At 36.8% G+C, this 18,296-nt stretch overlaps 1 pseudogene; it reads left to right on the forward strand.

Moving 5' to 3' along the window:
- The first annotated feature begins 17,688 nt into the window (after positions 1-17,688).
- LOC129062866 (microtubule-associated proteins 1A/1B light chain 3B-like) lies at positions 17,689-18,066 on the forward strand (annotated as a pseudogene).
- The last annotated feature ends 230 nt before the right edge of the window (positions 18,067-18,296 follow it).

Genomic DNA, 18,296 nt, shown 5'->3' on the forward strand with positions numbered 1-18,296 from the left:
TTAAATAACTTTGCTAAATACCATTTAATTTCTAAAACATTCATTTGGCAATGAACGTGGTATCTTATGTAATATGAAGGCTACATGGGTAGTAGGCTGCAGTCCAAACATATTAGCTTGCTAATGGATGCAGAGAAATTTCCTCTCTTTAGTATCAGAATTAGAAGTCTAGAGACTTGAAAGTAAAAATGAACCTAGATGAATAAACAAACTAATTTTATATGGCCTATTTGAAATATAAAAAGAAAAAAAAAACAGTCTCTCCCCATTTTAGCTTTAAGTATTAAAAATGTTCTTGAGTTGTTCATATATTTTAATAAAATATTATGTAAGATCCCAGCTTAAAAACAACAAGGTTAAATGAAACACATACAAACACAAAAGCAAACATAAAAAAGAGATCAGTTTTGAGACATTAGATAAATATGTTTTGTTTTACTTCCATTAATGGATTATATCCTATGGTTTCTAAAGTTTCTGCTAGCATAGAATTCTGGTTCTGGTTTATTCTAAAATACTGAATTTGGATATACATTTATATTTGTCAGTATTTAGTATAATTATTGTAATATAAAGTTAGCATGAGTAGGAAAATAGAGATTAATTAATTAAATTTTGTGAAAATATAGGTTAGATAACAAAATATATTTCACAATGCTTAAAAGTAAGTGTAAAAAAGCAATACAATAATTAGATGGAAATTTAGAATGATATCCAGATAATACTGAAGAGGGAAGATTTTACAAGCCTAGTCCCAAAGACAAAAATAACTAAAGCTTGGCTAGCCTGGTTCTGTTAGTTGGTATCATCTCACAAACTGAAAAGCCCTGGCTGAAATCCTGATCAGGGCATATGCCTGGATTGGGGACTCCCTGCTCTGTCCCTGGTTAGAGCAACTTGCAAATGGCAATCAACCAATGTTTCTCTCTCACATCAATGTTTCTCTTCCTCTTTTTCCCCTGCCCTTCCCCTCACTCTAAAAAATAAAATAATAATAACTAAAAGAGATTGTTCATATATCATTACATAAAAATGAGAAGTTTTTATATGTTTCAAGCACCATAAACATCCAGGAAAAAAAACAAACAAACTGTTCTTAACAGGTTAGCTTCTCCATTATAAAAACAATATTTATAAATCAATAAAAGAGATAAATGAAACAAACACCAAGATAAAATAAGCAAAAGATGTAAATAGATAATTAATGAGAAAAAAGAAGATAAATGGTTACACATATATGAAAAAAATATTCAGACTCACTTGTATTCTGGAAAATGAATATTTGAAGAAAAGATTCAATTGTGATTCTCAAATTAGAAAGGGAAAATATTTTAGTATTCAATGTTATTATATTAAGATATGAAAAATGGACCTTCTTTATGCTGTTTTTCTTAGTAGAAGCACTATTATTTGGAGAATTATTTTGTTATAAATACCAGTAACCTTAAAAATGTCCAGAACAAGAATAACAAGGAAGAACTGTTCCAAATTAAAGGAGGCTAAATAAAATGAACACAGTGTGAATCTTGAGGTTGAGGAACTCTAAAGAACATTGTTGGAGCAGTTGATGACATTTAAAAATGGATTATAGATAACATCAGTGTACCAGTGTTATTTTTCTGATTTCAATAATTGCATTGTAGGACTTCTGATCAAGATATTGGCATACGTAAATGTGGCTTAACTCCTTGCACAACAAACAAAATTATAAAATACCCATCACCCAGACTGGCAGAAATTGAACTGAATGGAAGGCTGACAACTAAACAATTAAAGAATCCACATCCATCCAGACTAGTAGGAGGGGCAGAGACATGAATGGGCTGGTCCCACATACCCATGTGGTGGCTAAAAATTTGCGAGGGATATATCAGTAGCAAGGAGTCCCAGCCCCACACCAGGCCCCCCAGCCCAGAGTACCAGTGCCAGGAATATAAGTCCCCATGACTTTTAACTGCAAAAACCATCAGGGACTCTGTCAATGGAAGAAATTTCTAGAGTCCCAAGCAGTTCTTCTTAAAGAACCCATACATGAACTTACTCAGAATCACTCTCTCTGATCTCCAGCAGGAGGGTAGCAGCTTGAAAGACACCAGTGGCATATAAGGAGGTTCTAAAGTGGTTGGCAACAAGGTGAGAGGTGGGGGATAGCTTTCTCCTAGACAGAAAGGTGGGCAGAGCCACAGAGGCAGCAGGTGGGTGCCATATATGAGACTCAATCAACGTGGCTAACACTGTTTGCCCCACCTTGAAGATCCTAAGGCTCTCACTCATCCAGCTTACAGCAGTTAATGATAGATTTTCCATTTGAATGGCTGGTCTTGACCTAAGATTCACAACTTTCTATATCATTTGGGGCCTTATGGGGCCTCTGTGATCCCCAGGTCCCCATACCTCTTGCTAAGTCAGTCACCCCAGGCCTGGCACTAGCAGAAACCAGCCTAGATTCACAGCTTGGCTTTGCCTGGGAATCTCCAAGCCCAGGACAATTAATAGCCATCTCAGGCTGCTCTATAGCTCAGGCAGGGTGACTCAAGGCAAAACACAGGTCAGGGCTGACCTTGGCCTATATCACTGGAGAAACCCCAGGGCCAGCACACCCAGTAGTCAGCTACAGACCACATCAGAGCACCACCACCCTGCCCCTGCACAGATGTTCCTCCACAGAGAGTGGAGGTTGGTAGTCATTGGTCACAGCCAATCCTTGCAACTGACTGATCTGTGTAAATCACTCCCATTGACATGACAACAGCAAGCAAGGCTCAACTACAAGAAGAAGATATACTCAGCCCACACAAAGGACATGTCTCAACTATTCAGTTTGCGTGATAGGGGAGGCTATGCCCCTGGACCCTACAGGGCACCTACTAAATTAGGCCACACTACCAAGACACAGAGTCAAAGCCCCTCTACCTACTACATAGAAACAAACACAGGGAAGTGGCCAAAATGAGGATACAAAGAAACATGGCCCAAATGAAAGAACAGATTAAAATTCCAGAAAAAATCTATCAGATGCAGAGTTCAAAACACTGTTTATAAGGATGCTCAGGGAACTTAGTAAGGACCTCAGCATTATAAAAAAGATCTAGTCAGAAAGGAAGGATACACAAATTGAAATAAAGAACAGTTTATAGGGAAACAACAGTAGAGTGGATGAAGTCAAGAATCAAATCAATGATATGTAACAGGAAGCAAAAAATCAATCAGTCAGAAGAAAAAGAAGAAAAAAGAATTTAAAAAAAATGATGATAGTATAGACAGGCTCTGGGACAACTTGAAACATTCCAACACTCTCATTATAGTGGTGCCAGAAGGAGAAGAGAAAGAGCAAGAAATTGGAAATCCATTTGAAAAAATAATAATAAATATTTCCTTAATTTGGTGAAGGAAATAGACATGCAAATCCAGCAAGCCCAGAGAATTCCAAACAAGATGGATGCAAAGATGCTTACTCCAAGACACATCATGATTAAAATGCCAAAGGTTAATGGTGGAGAGAGAATCTTAAGAGCAGCAAGAGAAAAACAGTTAGTTCCTTACAGGGGTGTTTCCATAAGACTGTCAGCTGATTCTTCAAAAGAAACTTTGCAGGCTAGAAGGGATTGGCAAGAAATATTCAAAATCATGAAAAGGAGGGACCTACAGCAAAGATTCCTCTACCCAGAAAAACCATCATTTAGAATCAAAGATCAGGTAAAGAGCTTCCCAGGCAAGAAAAAACTAAAGGAGTTCAACATCACCAAATCATTATTATATGAAATGATAAAGGGACTTATTTAAGAAAAGATCAAAACTATGAAAAAATAAAATGGCAAAAAATACATACTTGTCAATAACAGGAGAAGATGGCGGAGGAGTGAATGGGAGTCATGCTGACTTCCTCCCAAGACCAAACTGGAATTATGAATAAATAGTGGAGAAATCCCCTGGAAAACAACGGGACGATAGAAGGAAAGGAGCCTTGGAGCTGTGGACAAACAGTGGAATCAACTTTCACACATACGAACAGGTGAGAAGTACAGTGGAGGTTTGAAATGATGGGCTGGGCACCCATGGGCACCAGCACCAGAGAGACATTGAAACAGCAAGTTGGATCCCCCTGAGAAGAACGGGGTCTGAATCATAAACAGGGACCCCTAGAGTACAGCAACTGATACCAGGAAAACACACAGACATTTTGTGTCTCTGCAACCCTGAAAAGTTTAGTGGTGCTCTCTGCCAGAGACAGGTAGCTGAAGATGTGAAGAGATGTTTAAAGGGCCAACACAAAAATTTGCAGTAGCAGCCACCTTCCTTGATTTCTGGGTAGAGGCGGCAGCAGAGTGGGCTGGTGCCTGAGGAAAGATTGGTGAGGAAAACTTTGTGAAGAGAACTGAAGCGGTGGCCAAAGGGGCCCTGGTGATCGCTCACCTCCCACTCTGCAGCTACTATCTTGCTTAGGCATAAGTGAATCAATAAATCTGCCTTCTGTGCACTCTACCCACAGCGTGTGCACATGTGGGCAGCGGTGCTGAGTGCAGAGTAGCTGGAAGAAATAGAGGATCTCTGGCTAAAGGGGACACAGAGCTGCCTAGCAACCTTTGAGAAGAGGCTGGAGATAGAGGCATTGGGAAAAGAACTGGAGGAGTAACTGGAGTCCCAGAGCTAACTCCTTCCCCACTCCATAGTCTCCATTTTGCACAGACAGGCCATGCCCCTAAGGAGGCAGAAGGGAGCACCTGAGTTGGACAGCGTGTGAGTACAATGTGGTCTGCAGAAAAAGTGGATCATTGGCTGAAGTGGTCTCAGAATTACCCAGAGACCCTCGAGGAGAGAAAAGAGACAGAGGTGATGGGGAAAGAAATGGAGGAGTAACTGGGAAGTCCTGGAGGTGACTCTTCTCCTTTCTGTAGTCTCCATTTTGTGGAGGCAGACCACGCCCCAAAAGAGACAGCAGTAAGGAAAGGAGATAATAGTCCTCAGGACAGTCCAGCCCAGACAGGAGTTGCATGCTGGCCTTCGTGCTAAGTGCAAAGCTGCCTGCAGAGATAGTAGACCTCTGGCTAAAGGGGACACAGAGATGCCTAGACACTCTTGAGGAGAGACAGGAGACAGAGGCATTAGGGAGAGAACTAGGGGAGTATCCAGGAGGGATCCCAGTGCTGACGCTTTCCCAGTCCATATTCTCCATCTTGCTCAGGCGGACTACTCCTCTGAATGACAGCAGCCTATAAGGACATGATAGTCCCATGTACTCTTATGTCCTGTGGCGACTAAGCCTGACAGATGACAGAGTGAACAGATAGACAATCGCAGGACACAGACACAGACAGTAGATTCCGGGAAGGCTCAAATGGCCCAAAGTCAGACAGGGCCAACGACTGAAATGATCAGAGGCAGATCCAGAAAGAAAAGAAAGAAAAAACAAATAAATAAAAAGACCCACCAATTACCATAGAACTTTAACCACAAAGTAAGGAAATCTAGATGGATCAATTGAAGCAGAAGCAAAAGGAAAGAAAAGAAAAAAGACTCTCACAAAAATGGGAAGAAAAAGAAGTTCCCCCCCAAATGAGTGGAAAAGGGGACTCCCCACAGAGAGAGCTAAATGAAATAGAGGCAAGAGAACAATCAGATATTGAATTCAAAACAATGGTTCTAAGGAAGCTCAATGAGCTCAGCCAGCTCAAAGATAACTATGAGAAACTGCAGAGAAACTATCACGATCTTACAGCAAACTATATGAACCTGGAAAAGGACATAGAAACTATAAGATGACTCAAATGGATATGAAGAATACCTTTTCTGAATAGAAGAACATGGTAGAAGGAATCAAAAGCAGGCTAGATGAAGCTGAGGATCGAAACAGCGAGATGGAGGATAAGGTCTCAAAAAGCTCCCAGAAAGAACAAAAAATGAAAAAAATTAAAAAAGAATGAAGAAGCATTTAGGGAAATGCAGGACAATTTGAAATGCAATAATATCTGCATGTAGGGATACCAGAAGGAGATGAAGAGGAGCAAAGGATAGAGAACCTCTTTGAAAAAAATAATAATGGAAAATTTCCCTAATTGGAGGAGAGAAAAAAAGCACTCAAGTCCAGGAAGCACAGAGGGCCCCACTCAGGAGGAACACAATGAGGCCGACTCCAAGACACATCATCATTAAAATGGCAAATATCAAAGTCAGAGAGAGAATCCTCAAGGCATCAAAGGAGAAACAGGGAGTAACATACAAGGGAGCCCTGATATGGCTAGCAGCTGACTTCTCAACAAAAACACTACAAGCCAGAAGGGAATGGCAACAAATATTCCAAGTCATAAAAAGCAAGGGCCCAAAACCAAGGCTGCTCTACCCAGCAAGGCTCTCAATTAAAATACAAGGGGAAATAAAGAGTTTCCCAGAGAAAGGAAGGCTAAAAGAATGTATCTCCACCAAACCAGCACTACCAGATATACTAAAGGGACTGGTTTAAGAAGATGAAGAACAAGTGAGAAAGGGAAAAAAAATGAATAAGTTTCTATCAATAATAACTCTCAATGTAAATGGACTAAATGCCCCAATCAAAAGACACAGGATAGCCGAATGGATAAGAAAACATGACCTACACATATGCTGCCTACAAGAGACCCATCTCAGAATAAATGACCTGCACAAATTGAAAATAAAGGGATGGAAAAAAAATATCCCAAGCCAATGGGCAAGAGAAGAAAGCAGAGGTAGGAATACTTACATCAGACAAAATAGATTTCAAAAGAAGGTCATATAAAGAGACCCAGAGGGACACTTTATAATACTTAAAGGAAGAATCCGTCAAGAAGACATGAACATTGTAAACTTATGTGCACCCAACATAGGAGCACCCAAATATATAAGGAAAATCTTGGACGACTTCAAAAAAGATATAGACAGCAACACACTGATAGTAGGGGATTTTAGCACCCCCACTGTCAAAAATGGACAGATCTTCCAAACAAAACATCAACATGAATATTATGGAGCAGAATGACGAATTAAATCAAATGTACTTAACTGATACATATAAAACCTTACATCCCAAAGAAGCAAAATACACATTCTTTTCAAATGCACATGGAACTGTTTCAAAGATAGACCACATGATAGGACACAAAGCAAGCTTCAGCAAATTCAGGAAAATTGAAATAATACCAAGAATTTTCTCAGACTGCAAGGGCTTGAAAGTGGAATTAAACCTCAAAGAGAAACCTCAAGAACTTGCAAGCTCAGGGAGAAAGAACAGTAGACTATTAAACAATGAATGGATCAATAATGAGATAAGAGAGAAATCAAATAGTTTCTGGAAACAAATGAAAATGAACAGACAACAGTCCAAAACCTATGGGACACAGCAAAGGCAGTCCTGAGAAAGAAAATTAATAGCAATACAGGCCTATCTAAAAAAGATAGAAATATTTCAAATAAAAAACCTAACACTACAACTTTAAGAACTGGAGAAACAACAACAAATAAATCCCAGAGCAAGCAGAAGGAAGGAAATAATTAAGATCAGAGCAGAACTGAATGTCATAGAGATGAAAAGAACAATTCAAAGGATCAACCAATCCAGGAGCTGGTTCTATGAAAAGATAAATAAAATTGGCAAGCCTTTAAGCAGACTCATCAAGAAAAAAAAGGGAGAGGATCCAAATTAATAATATCAGAAATGAAAGAGGAGAAATAACAACTGATGCCATAGAAATACAAAGGATTTTCAGAAACTACTATGAGCAATTATATGCCAAGAAATTTGAAATCTCGATAAATGGACAAATTTTTAGAAAAGTGTAATCTTCCAACATGACGGAAGAAGAAACAGAAAGCTTGAACAGACCAATAACAGCTGAGGAATTTGAAGCAGTAATCAAGAAACTCCCAGCACACAAAAGCCCAGGGCCGGACGGTTTCACAGGAGACTTTTATAAAACATTTAAGGAAGAGCTAACCCCTGTCCTTTCCAGACTATTCCAAACAATCCAAGAGGAGGGAAGACTCCCAGACTCTTTTTATGAGGCCAGCATCACCCTGATCCCAAAGCCAGGTAAAGACCCTACAAAGAAAGAAAACTACAGGCCATTTTCGCTGAGGAACACAGACATTAAAATCCTCAAAAAAATATTGGGAAACAGCATCCAGCAATACATTAAAAAGATTATCTATCACGATGAAGTTGGTATCATCCCAGTGATGCAGGGATGGTTCAATATCAGCAAGTCAATACATTTAACACATCACATAATCAAAAGGAAAGACAAAAAGCACATGATCATCTTGATAGAAGCAGAAAAACCATTTGATAAGGTACAGCATCCATTTATGATCAAAGCACTCAGCAAATTGGGAATAAATGGGGCATTCCTCAACGTAATAAAGGCCATATATGAAAAACCTACAGCCAACATCATACTCAATGGGCAAAAACTAAAAACTTTCCTACTGACATTGGGATCAAAATAAGGATGTCTGCTTTCACCACTTCCATTCAACATAGTATTGGAAGTCCTAGCCACAGTGGTCAGACAAGAAAAAGAAATAAAAGGCATCCAAATAAGAAAGAAGGAAGTCAAACTATCATTGTTTGCAGATGACATGATAGTGCACATAGAAAACCCTGTAAACTCCACCAAAAAACTCCTCAACCTAATAAGTGAATTTGGCAAAACAGTAGGATACAAAGTCAATATTCAGAAAGCAAAGGAATTTTTGTACACCAGCAATAAAATAGAAGAAGAAGAAATCAGAAAAAAAATACCGTTTGATATAGCAAGAAGAAAAATAAAGTACCTAGGAATAAATTTAACCAAGGAGGTAAAAGACCTGTACTCAGAAAACTACACAACATTGAAGAAAGAAATTAAGGAAGACACAAATAAATGGAAGCATATATTGTGTTCATGAATTGGAAGAATTAATATCATCAAAATGTCCATATTACCGAAAACAATATATAGATTCAACGCAATCCCTATTAAGATACCAGTGACGTATTTCACAGAAATAGAACAGACATTTCAAAATTTTATATGGAACCATAAATGACTCCGAATAGCTGCAGCAATCTTGAGAACGAAAAACAAAGTAGGAGGGATCAAAATACCGGACATCAAACTGTATTACAAAGACACTGTACTCAGAACAGTCTGGTACTGGCACAAGAACAGACCCATAGACCAGTGGAACAGAATAGAAAGCCCAGAAATAAGCCCAGGTCTCTATGGGCATCTAATATATGACAAAGGGGGCAGAAGCATAAAATGGAGCTATAATAGTCTCTTCAACAAATGGTGTTTCGAGAGCTGGATGGCTACATGCAAAAATTGAAACTTTATCATCAGGTGACACCATACACAAAAATAAACTTAAGATGGATATTAGACTTAAATATTAGTTGCAACACCTTCAAAGTCCTAGAGGAGAACATTGGCAGGAATCCCTCAGATATCCCACTCAGCCATTTTTTCACCGATATGTCTCCTAAAGCAAGGGACATAAAGGAAAGAATAAACAAGTGGGGCATCCTCAAAATAAGAAGGTTCTGCATGGCTAAAGAAAACATCAGCCAAATGAAAGGGGAGCCAACTGTATGGGAAAACATATTTGCTAATGATTCATCATATAGAGATTTGATCTCTAAAATATATAAGGAACTCACACAACTCCACTCCAAGAAGAGAAATGATCCAATAAAAAATAGGCAAAGGTCCTGGGCAGATGCTTATCCAAGGAGGAGATACAGAGGGCCCAGAGACATTTGAAAGGATGCTTGACATCACTAGCCATAGAGAAATGCAGATCAACAAGAGGGAAGGAGGATGGGGTAGTGGGGGAAAAAGGAAGGGAAGGGGGACATTCTAGGAACATATAGCAAGGACTCATGGACAAAACCAAAGGGGTAAAGTTGAGGAAGGGTGGGAGGGAGGGAGGGGGCAAGGGAAAGTGGTAGGAGGAAGGTAGAGACAAATGTAATTAAAAAAATAAATTAATTAATTAAAAAAAAACAACAACACAGTTAGAATCCACATCACACCGGTGAGAATGACCATCATAAACATATTAACAAACAACAGGTGCTGGTGAGGCTGTGGAGAAAAGGGAACACTAGTACACTGTTGGTGGGAATACAGACTGGTGCAGCCATTGTGGAAAGCAGTGTGAAATTTCCTCAAAAAGCTCAAAATTGAACTGCCTTTTGATCCAGGGATTCCCCTGCTGGGACTATACCCTAAGAATCCCAAAATACCAATTCAAAAGAACCTATACACCTCAATGTTCATAGCAGCACAATTTACAGTAGCCAAGTGTTGGCAGCAACCTAAATGCCCATCAGTAGATGATTGGATCAAAAAACTATGGTACATTTTCACATTGGAATATTATGTAGCAGAAAGAAGAAAAGAATACTACACATCATTACAGCATGGATGGAACTAGCGAGCATTATGCTAAGCGAAATAAGCCAGGGGGTGAAGAACAAATACCATATGATCTCACCTGTAAGCAGAACCTAACCAACAAAACAAAGATGCAAGGAAAATAAGACCAGCAACACTGAAAGAAAAAAGAAACCAACAGAGACAAGAGAGACGGAGGGAGAGGTGGGCTGGAGGAGGGAAGGGAAGGGGCAAGTAAAGGAACATATAGCAAGGACTCATGGACAACGCCAAAGTGGGGAAGGATTGAGGGAGGGAGACGGGGAGGAGGGCCGGGGAAAGTGGTGGGGGGAAGGCGGAGACAAATATATTTGAAAAAAAATGAAGAAATAATAAATTTATTAAAAAATACTATAGATTGAAAAAGGCAATTTTTAAATAACAATTTCATTTTTGTTAAAAAATGTATATTATATATACTTTCAAATTTGCTGCAAATTTGAGTTTCCAACATATGTACATATGCATCTATATATATGCTTTCCTAAACATAGAATAAAGATCTAGAAGGAAAAACATCAAACAATTAACAGTGGTTACATGGAGAGAAGAAACTGGAGGAGGGTCTAGGAATTTTCCTATTTTATTTTAAACAATGTTATATCGCTTGACTTATACAATATAATAAGTGTCAATACTTTTTCAATTAAGAAAAAAAAAACTCTTAAAATCTCTAAGATATACTGTGTCCATTTAAAATGATGCCAAATAGTTTCAAAGTATCTCCCTGATGGTACTTACTAAATAGAAAGGGAAAAGAGAGTAAGCATAAAGTATAAAGACCCTGCAAATACCAAGTTAATCAATTGGTTAAGTTAAATATCACTAGTAATAAAATATGTGGATATGAAGAATCCCTTAATATGATGCACTGTATCATTTCTTGTGATATTTCCCCCAAAATACATAGCATCATTCCAATCATGAAAAAACATCAAACACAAATTAATGAACATTTTACAAGATAACTGCTCAATACTCTTCAAGAGTGTCGCTATGAACATTGGGGTGCATAGGTTCTTTTGTATTGGCGTTTTGGTGTTCTCAGGGTATAGTCCCAGCAGGGGAATCGCTGGATCAAAAGGCAGTTCCGACCAGCAACACTGAAAGGAAAAGAAATCAACAGAGACAAGAGGGAAGGGGGGCGCAGGGAAAGGGAAGGGAAGGGGAAAGTCAAGGAACATATAGCAAGGACTCATGGACAAAACCAAAGGGGAAGAGCTGAGGGAGGGAAGGTGGGAGGGGGCAAGGGAAAGAGGGGAGGGGGAAGGCAGAGACAAATGTATTTAAAAAGTAAATAAATTAATTAAAAAAAAAAAAGAGTGTCAAGATCATGAAAAACAAGGAAAAAATCAAGCACTGTTACAAACTGAGAGTATTAAGAAGCTAAGACACTTACAGACTGGAAGAGACAAAGGAAAAATAACTAAACACAATGTGAGATCCTAAATAAGATCTTGGAACAGAAAAAGGACATTAGTGAGGAAACCGGAAAAATTCAAGTAAGGTCTATAGTTTAGTTTTATCAATATTAATTCCCTGTCCCTAATAATTGTAATAAAGTTATGTAAGATGCTAATATTAATGGATATATGCATGAGAGATATAAAAGAACTGTTTACGCTATTATTTCAAGGTTTCTGTAAGTCTAAAATGTTTAAAATAAAAAGTTAGAAAAGAAAAAATACGTACTTGTGAACAATTGGATCTGAAAAAACAAACTAAGCAGACAAGAATAACAGTGAGAGAATCATGGATATGGAGTATGTTTCCGTGTTTGCCAGATAAGAGGAGTGTATAAAGGAATGCAGGAAGAGCTGAGGGGATTAAGGAATGCATATCGGTAGTTGCAGAATGGCCATGGGGATGTAAATTACAGTTTAGGAAATGGTGTAGCCAAAGGAATGACCCCTGGACATGACCAACATGTGGGGATTCCCTGAGAGCATGGGGGATGTGGGTGGAGAAGGGCAAAAGAAACGAAGTGGGACAACTGTAATAACATCATCAATAAAATATAAAAAATATAATTGCATTGTAGTCATGTAGTAGAATATTCTTGGCCTTAGGAAAAATATACCAAAGTATTTAATGGTAAAGGGGCAGGATTATATCGATTTATTCACAAATGTTTCTTTCTTTTTTCTTTGTGTATGTGTGTGTGTGTTGAGAGAGAGAATGCAGAACACAAAGTAATGGGTCATAGGGCAAAATCGATGGATATAAGTAAAAAAACATAAAGGAGGTTTTTGCATAATTTTGCATATTTTCTGGAATTTGGAAACTACCAAAATTAAAACTTACCAGCAACAAAACAAATTTAAAAAGTATATACCAACTGAACCAATAATTTCACTTTAGGAATTTCTCTTAAGAAATAATCATGGATTTGAAGCAAGGATATTTACTACAGTGTTACTTATAATAGTAATACTTAGAAATTAAATGAACCTTAACAAATTCATTAGAAGTTTTTTTTTTTAATTTTATTTTATAAGATGTTATTTCATACAATGATTAAAATCCTCTTTAAAGAAATGTATATCAATTTGGAAAAATATCTGTAAAATGATCTTAATTTTAAAGCAGAATATATTGAAAAGTAAGGACAATAGGTTTCATTTTAAAATGAACACATTAAAATTGGTAGGTATACTAACTGTATACAAATGACTAATGTATATTACAATTTTTGGGGGGGAGTGTTACATTCATTCTGAAAAATAGATCAATGAAGTAGTGACAGAGATAAAAGTGCAGATAGTGACTTTTTTAATTCACCATAAAGCTTTCTGACTTTTATAGGCCCTAAAATCTTTTCCTCTCTTAGGATCCATTCTGCATATACATATGAAAAAAATATTTTTCAGTTGGGCAGAGCTGAATATATTAAGATCATATATTAAAATTTTCTTCTTTATACACATTATTTTTTATATCTTATTTTAAAAGAAATTAAAATGATTTCATGGATCACTTAAACTGTACTGTAGCACTGTACTAGGCGTTGTGTCTGTTGTACCTAATAAATAAGTTGCATCTGCTAGCTCACAAGACATCTTGGCGGGGTGCTTCTCAAATTTTAATGTTCATGATAATCAAAAGAATATTGTTAAAATGTGGATTTTGATTCAATAAGCATGGAGTGGTACATGAGATTCTGCATTTCTGACAAGCTCTCAGGTGATGTTAATACTGCTGGTCCATGAACCATACTGAGTAGCAAGGGGCTAAGAAATAGCTACAATCACCATGCCTGGGACTCCCATTTGTTTGTATATTGTTCCTCAGCATCTATACTTTCCTTAGGTGCTGGTTTGTAACCACTGGTCACATTTCCTCATGTATGCAAAAATATCCTTTACTTTCTGCTTCACATACATCTATTCACATATTAACCTGGACTCATACCCAGACCCACACCTATATCTAAATCTGTGTCTGCCAATATATTAGCAGAAATCACTTATTTGTGATAGAAATATGAATTATATTTAATATTATCAGTGTACTTCACTTTTTACCAACTTCTCTTCATTATGTATATGTCAACTTTCTAAATAAAACATTGTATATCAATACAATATAATTAATCTAAATAAAAGATTGTATATTAACAATCCATGTTTCCATGAATACAACATAAATTGGTCAAGGTATAATAAATGAAGTGCTATTTTAACGATTTAATTTTGATATTCTTGGGACTCAGCAGTATAATCAATATGGGAAAACCCATTAAAATAGTTGAAAATATAGGGTTTATTGCACAGATTATTATCATAGCTGGAAAGACTAACTACTATGCTATTCATTCCTGTTCCTAAATATTATTGACACTTAAAAAATTGTTCTTTGGAGATCTACAACACCACCCCAAAGTTTAGTTTTATAATTTCTTGAAAGTTCAAGCATTGCTCATCATACATGTTCACTTTATCTGGATAGCATAAAGTAGTATTACTTCACTTTCTTCATGAAATCTTACTGGATATTCTTTTTATCACCTAAATTTATTATAGAGTGGTGATATTTTTCTCCATAAATGCATATTTTAACATATAATATGTGAATAATATTTTACGTCATTGTCTGATCATCTATCAGGCTTTGAAAGTTATAAATGCTAACATCTTATGCAAACAATTTGAACAAAAATAAAATAAAAATTGATAGTTTCAGATTGGACACATACATTTTGCTTGGCGGTTGAGATCTTGTATGAGTAAATAATATAGCATGTCACTGCAACATACCTTTTAAAATTTTATTCAAACCTGTATGACATATAAAAAATGGAAAGCTTTCAAAGTTGAATTCATTATAGGTATTAAATGCACCCATAATTATACCTTTCTCCATACACTCGAGGTGACCTGTTATTTGGCACTTTTTGGATGGAAATATTATTATTCAATTCATGGAATATTTTCAACTGTATTAGTGCTAGTATATAGTAAGTGCCTTAACCAGACATATAATTCTTATAGGAAATTGAACTCCTTGAAATTAATATTCTGTGTTCCCCCTGCAGACCTTGAGAAAGAGGAATTTTATATGATTTTTACAGAAACCTGATATAAGCCTATATAACTTAAGCTTCACATTCACAGTATTTCCCATAATTACTTAGCACCAGGCCAACAACCTATATACGATGTCATATTTATTTTATGTGAACTATGGTTCTGAGGTTTTAAAATTTCTTTACGTAATGTGTATATTTAGGAAATATATACATACAGTTGACAGACATTATAACTACTCCTGTTATACAATAAGGTCATTGAGCTTTTGTCTTTGAGTCATGTAAACATAATCTTATAAACTGTTTAAAACATCAAGAAATAGATTACCCAGTTTTTCAAGTTTTAAAATTTTTATAGCAATAGATGTGCACAATATTTATACATGTTAAAGAGATTCATAATTCTTTATGTAAGGTTGTCTGAATTAATTTATTATATTTTCCCCTGAAAGCCTTCGTGTGTGTGTGCGTGTGTGTGTGTGTCCATGAGGATTTCTTTTTTTCCTTTGTTTAATCCCTTCACCTTTTTCCCCCAGAGCCCCAACCTTCCTCCTTTCTGACATCTATCAGTCTGTTCTGTGTCCAAGCCTACTCCTATCTTCTTTGTTTGTTTTGTTTATTAGATTCCACACATATGTGAAATCATATGGTACTTGACTTTTCTGACCAGCTGTTTTTCACTTAGCAAAATACACTCAGGTCCATCCATGCTGTTGCAAAAGGTAAGAATTTCATCTTTTTATGGTAGTAATATTCCATTGTGTATATGTACCACAGCTTTTTTTATCCACTTATCTACTGATGGACACTTGAGTTACTTCCAAATCTTGGAAATTTCAGTGAACATAGTGGTGCATATATTCTTTTGAATTAGTGTTTTGGGTTGCTTTGGATAAATTCCCAGAAGTGGAAACACTGGGTCATAAGGCAGTTCCATTTTTAATTTTTTGAGGTAACTCCATACTGTTTTCCACAGTGGTTGCACCCACCTGCATTCCATCCAACAGTGTACAAAGGTTGCTTTTTCTCCAAATCATCAAATACACTTGTTGTTTGTTGATTTATTGATGATAGCCATTCTAATAGGTGTGAGGTGATATCTCAATGTGGTTTTAATTTTCATTTCTCTGAGGATTAGTGATGTTGAGCATATTTTCATATGTCTATTGACCATCTGTGTGTCCTCTTTGGAGGAGTATCTATTCAAGACTTTGCCCATTTTTAATTGAATTATTTTGGTGTTGAGGTTTATAAGTCCTTTATAAATTTTGGATAATAACCCTTTATCAGATGTATCTATGAATATGGTCTCCCATTCTGCAGGTTGTGTTTTCATTTTATTGATTATTTCCTTTGCTGTGTAAAAACTTTTTAGTTTGTGTACTTCCTTTTGTTTATTTTTCTATGTTTCCCTTGCCTAAGGATATATATCAGAAATAATGTTAGTATGGGAATTGTCTAAGATTTTACTATGTTTTCCTCTAGGATTTTTTTTATGGTTTTGTATCCTACATTTAAATCTTTAATCCATTTTGAGATTATCCTTGTGCATGGTTTAAGAAACCATGTGTATGGTTGTGTATGGTCTAATTTAATTTTTTTCATGTATCTGTCCAGTTTTCCTAACACCATTTATTTATTTATTTATTTTTAAATTAATTAATTTAGTTTTTCAAATACATTTGTCTCTGTTCACCCCCTACCACTTTCCCTTGCCCCCTCCCTCCTTCCCTCCTTCCTTCCCTCAACTCTTCCCCTTTAGATTTGTCCATGAGTCCTTGCTATATGTTCCTTGACTTTCCCCTTCCCTTCCTTTTCCCCCATCCCCCCTCCCTCCTTCCCTCTTGTCTCTGTTGGTTTCTTTTCCTTTCAGCGTTGCTGGTCTTATTTTCCTTGCATCTTTGTATTGTTGGTTAGGTTCCACTTATAGGTGAGATCATATGGTATTTGTCTTTTGCCCCCTGGCTTATTTTGTTTAGCATAATGCTCTCGAGTTCCATCCATGCTGTTGCGAAGTTTAGTAGTTCTTTTTTTCTTTCTGCTGAGTAGTATCCCATTGTGTAAATGTACCATAATTTTTGATCCAATCATCTACTGATGGGCATTTAGGTAGTTTTCAACACTTGGCTATTGTAAATTGTGCTGCTATTAAGATTGGGGTGCATAGGTTCTTTTGAATTTATTGAATGGGCTGTCTTTACTCCATTGTATGTTCTTGCCTCCTTTGTCAAATACTAACTGATCAAAAAGTTGTAGGTTTATTTTTGGGGTCTCTATTCTGTTCCATTGAGCTATATGTCTGTTTTTATGCCAATACCATGCTATTTTGATAACTATAGCCTTATAGTACAGTTTAGAATTGGGTAGCATTATTCTTCCCACTTTGTTCTTCTTTCTCAAGATTTCTCTTGTTGTTCCATATAAATTTTTGAAATATTTGTTCTAGTTTTGTGAAATATGCCATTGGTATTTTGATAGGAATTGTGTTGAATCTTTAGAAGGTTTTGCGTAATATGGACATTTTATTTATTAATATTTATGTTTATTAAATGTATTCCATTATAACTTGCCTCCCTTAATCTACACTCTTCCCCCCACAATCACCACACTGTTGTCTGTGTCCATTGGTACTTTTTCCTTTTAAAAATGTTAATTCTGACTGTTGCAGCCCCCGCCACCCGAAGCTGCTGGGACCCCCAGCCTCGCCGTCCCTTCCAAGCCTCCTGCCCCATGCTGTAGGAGAAGATCTTCAAGCAGCGTTGCACCTTCGAACAAAGAGTAGACGATGTCCGACTTGTCCGAGAGCAGCATCCGACCAAAATCCCAGTGATAATAGAACGATAGAAGGGTGAGAAGCAGCTTCCTGTCCTGGATAAAACCAAGTTTCTTGTACCTGATCATGTCAACATGAGTGAACTAATCAAGATCATTAGAAGGCGCTTACAACTCAACGCTAATTAAGCCTTCTTCCTGTTAGTGAATCGGCACAGCATGGTGAGCGTATCCACACCAATTTCAGAAGTGTATGAAAGTGAGAAGGATGAAGATGGATTCCTGTATATGGTATATGCCTCTCAGGAGACATTTGGAATGAAATTGTTGGTGTAACACTAGAATGCATATGTTCTAGAATTTTTTAAATGCTTACCAACAAGAAATAAAGGGATGTTACCAACTGAGATTGATCAGTTCATCTAATCACAGATCATCAAAACAGTAGTGTTCCTGCCTAGGGGCTGTAGAAAGTTGTTTTTGCACTTTGAGCAGAAAAACTGAGTTCCAAATGAGCACATTCAGCTTTGGAAAACTATATTACTTAACCTAGGCTGTCTTGTTTT

Source organism: Pteronotus mesoamericanus, unplaced genomic scaffold, assembly GCF_021234165.1.
Source record: "Pteronotus mesoamericanus isolate MK-2021 breed Mesoamerican mustached bat unplaced genomic scaffold, CSHL_Meso_final scaffold_85, whole genome shotgun sequence".
In the NCBI taxonomy this organism is placed as follows: Eukaryota; Metazoa; Chordata; class Mammalia; order Chiroptera; family Mormoopidae; genus Pteronotus; species Pteronotus mesoamericanus.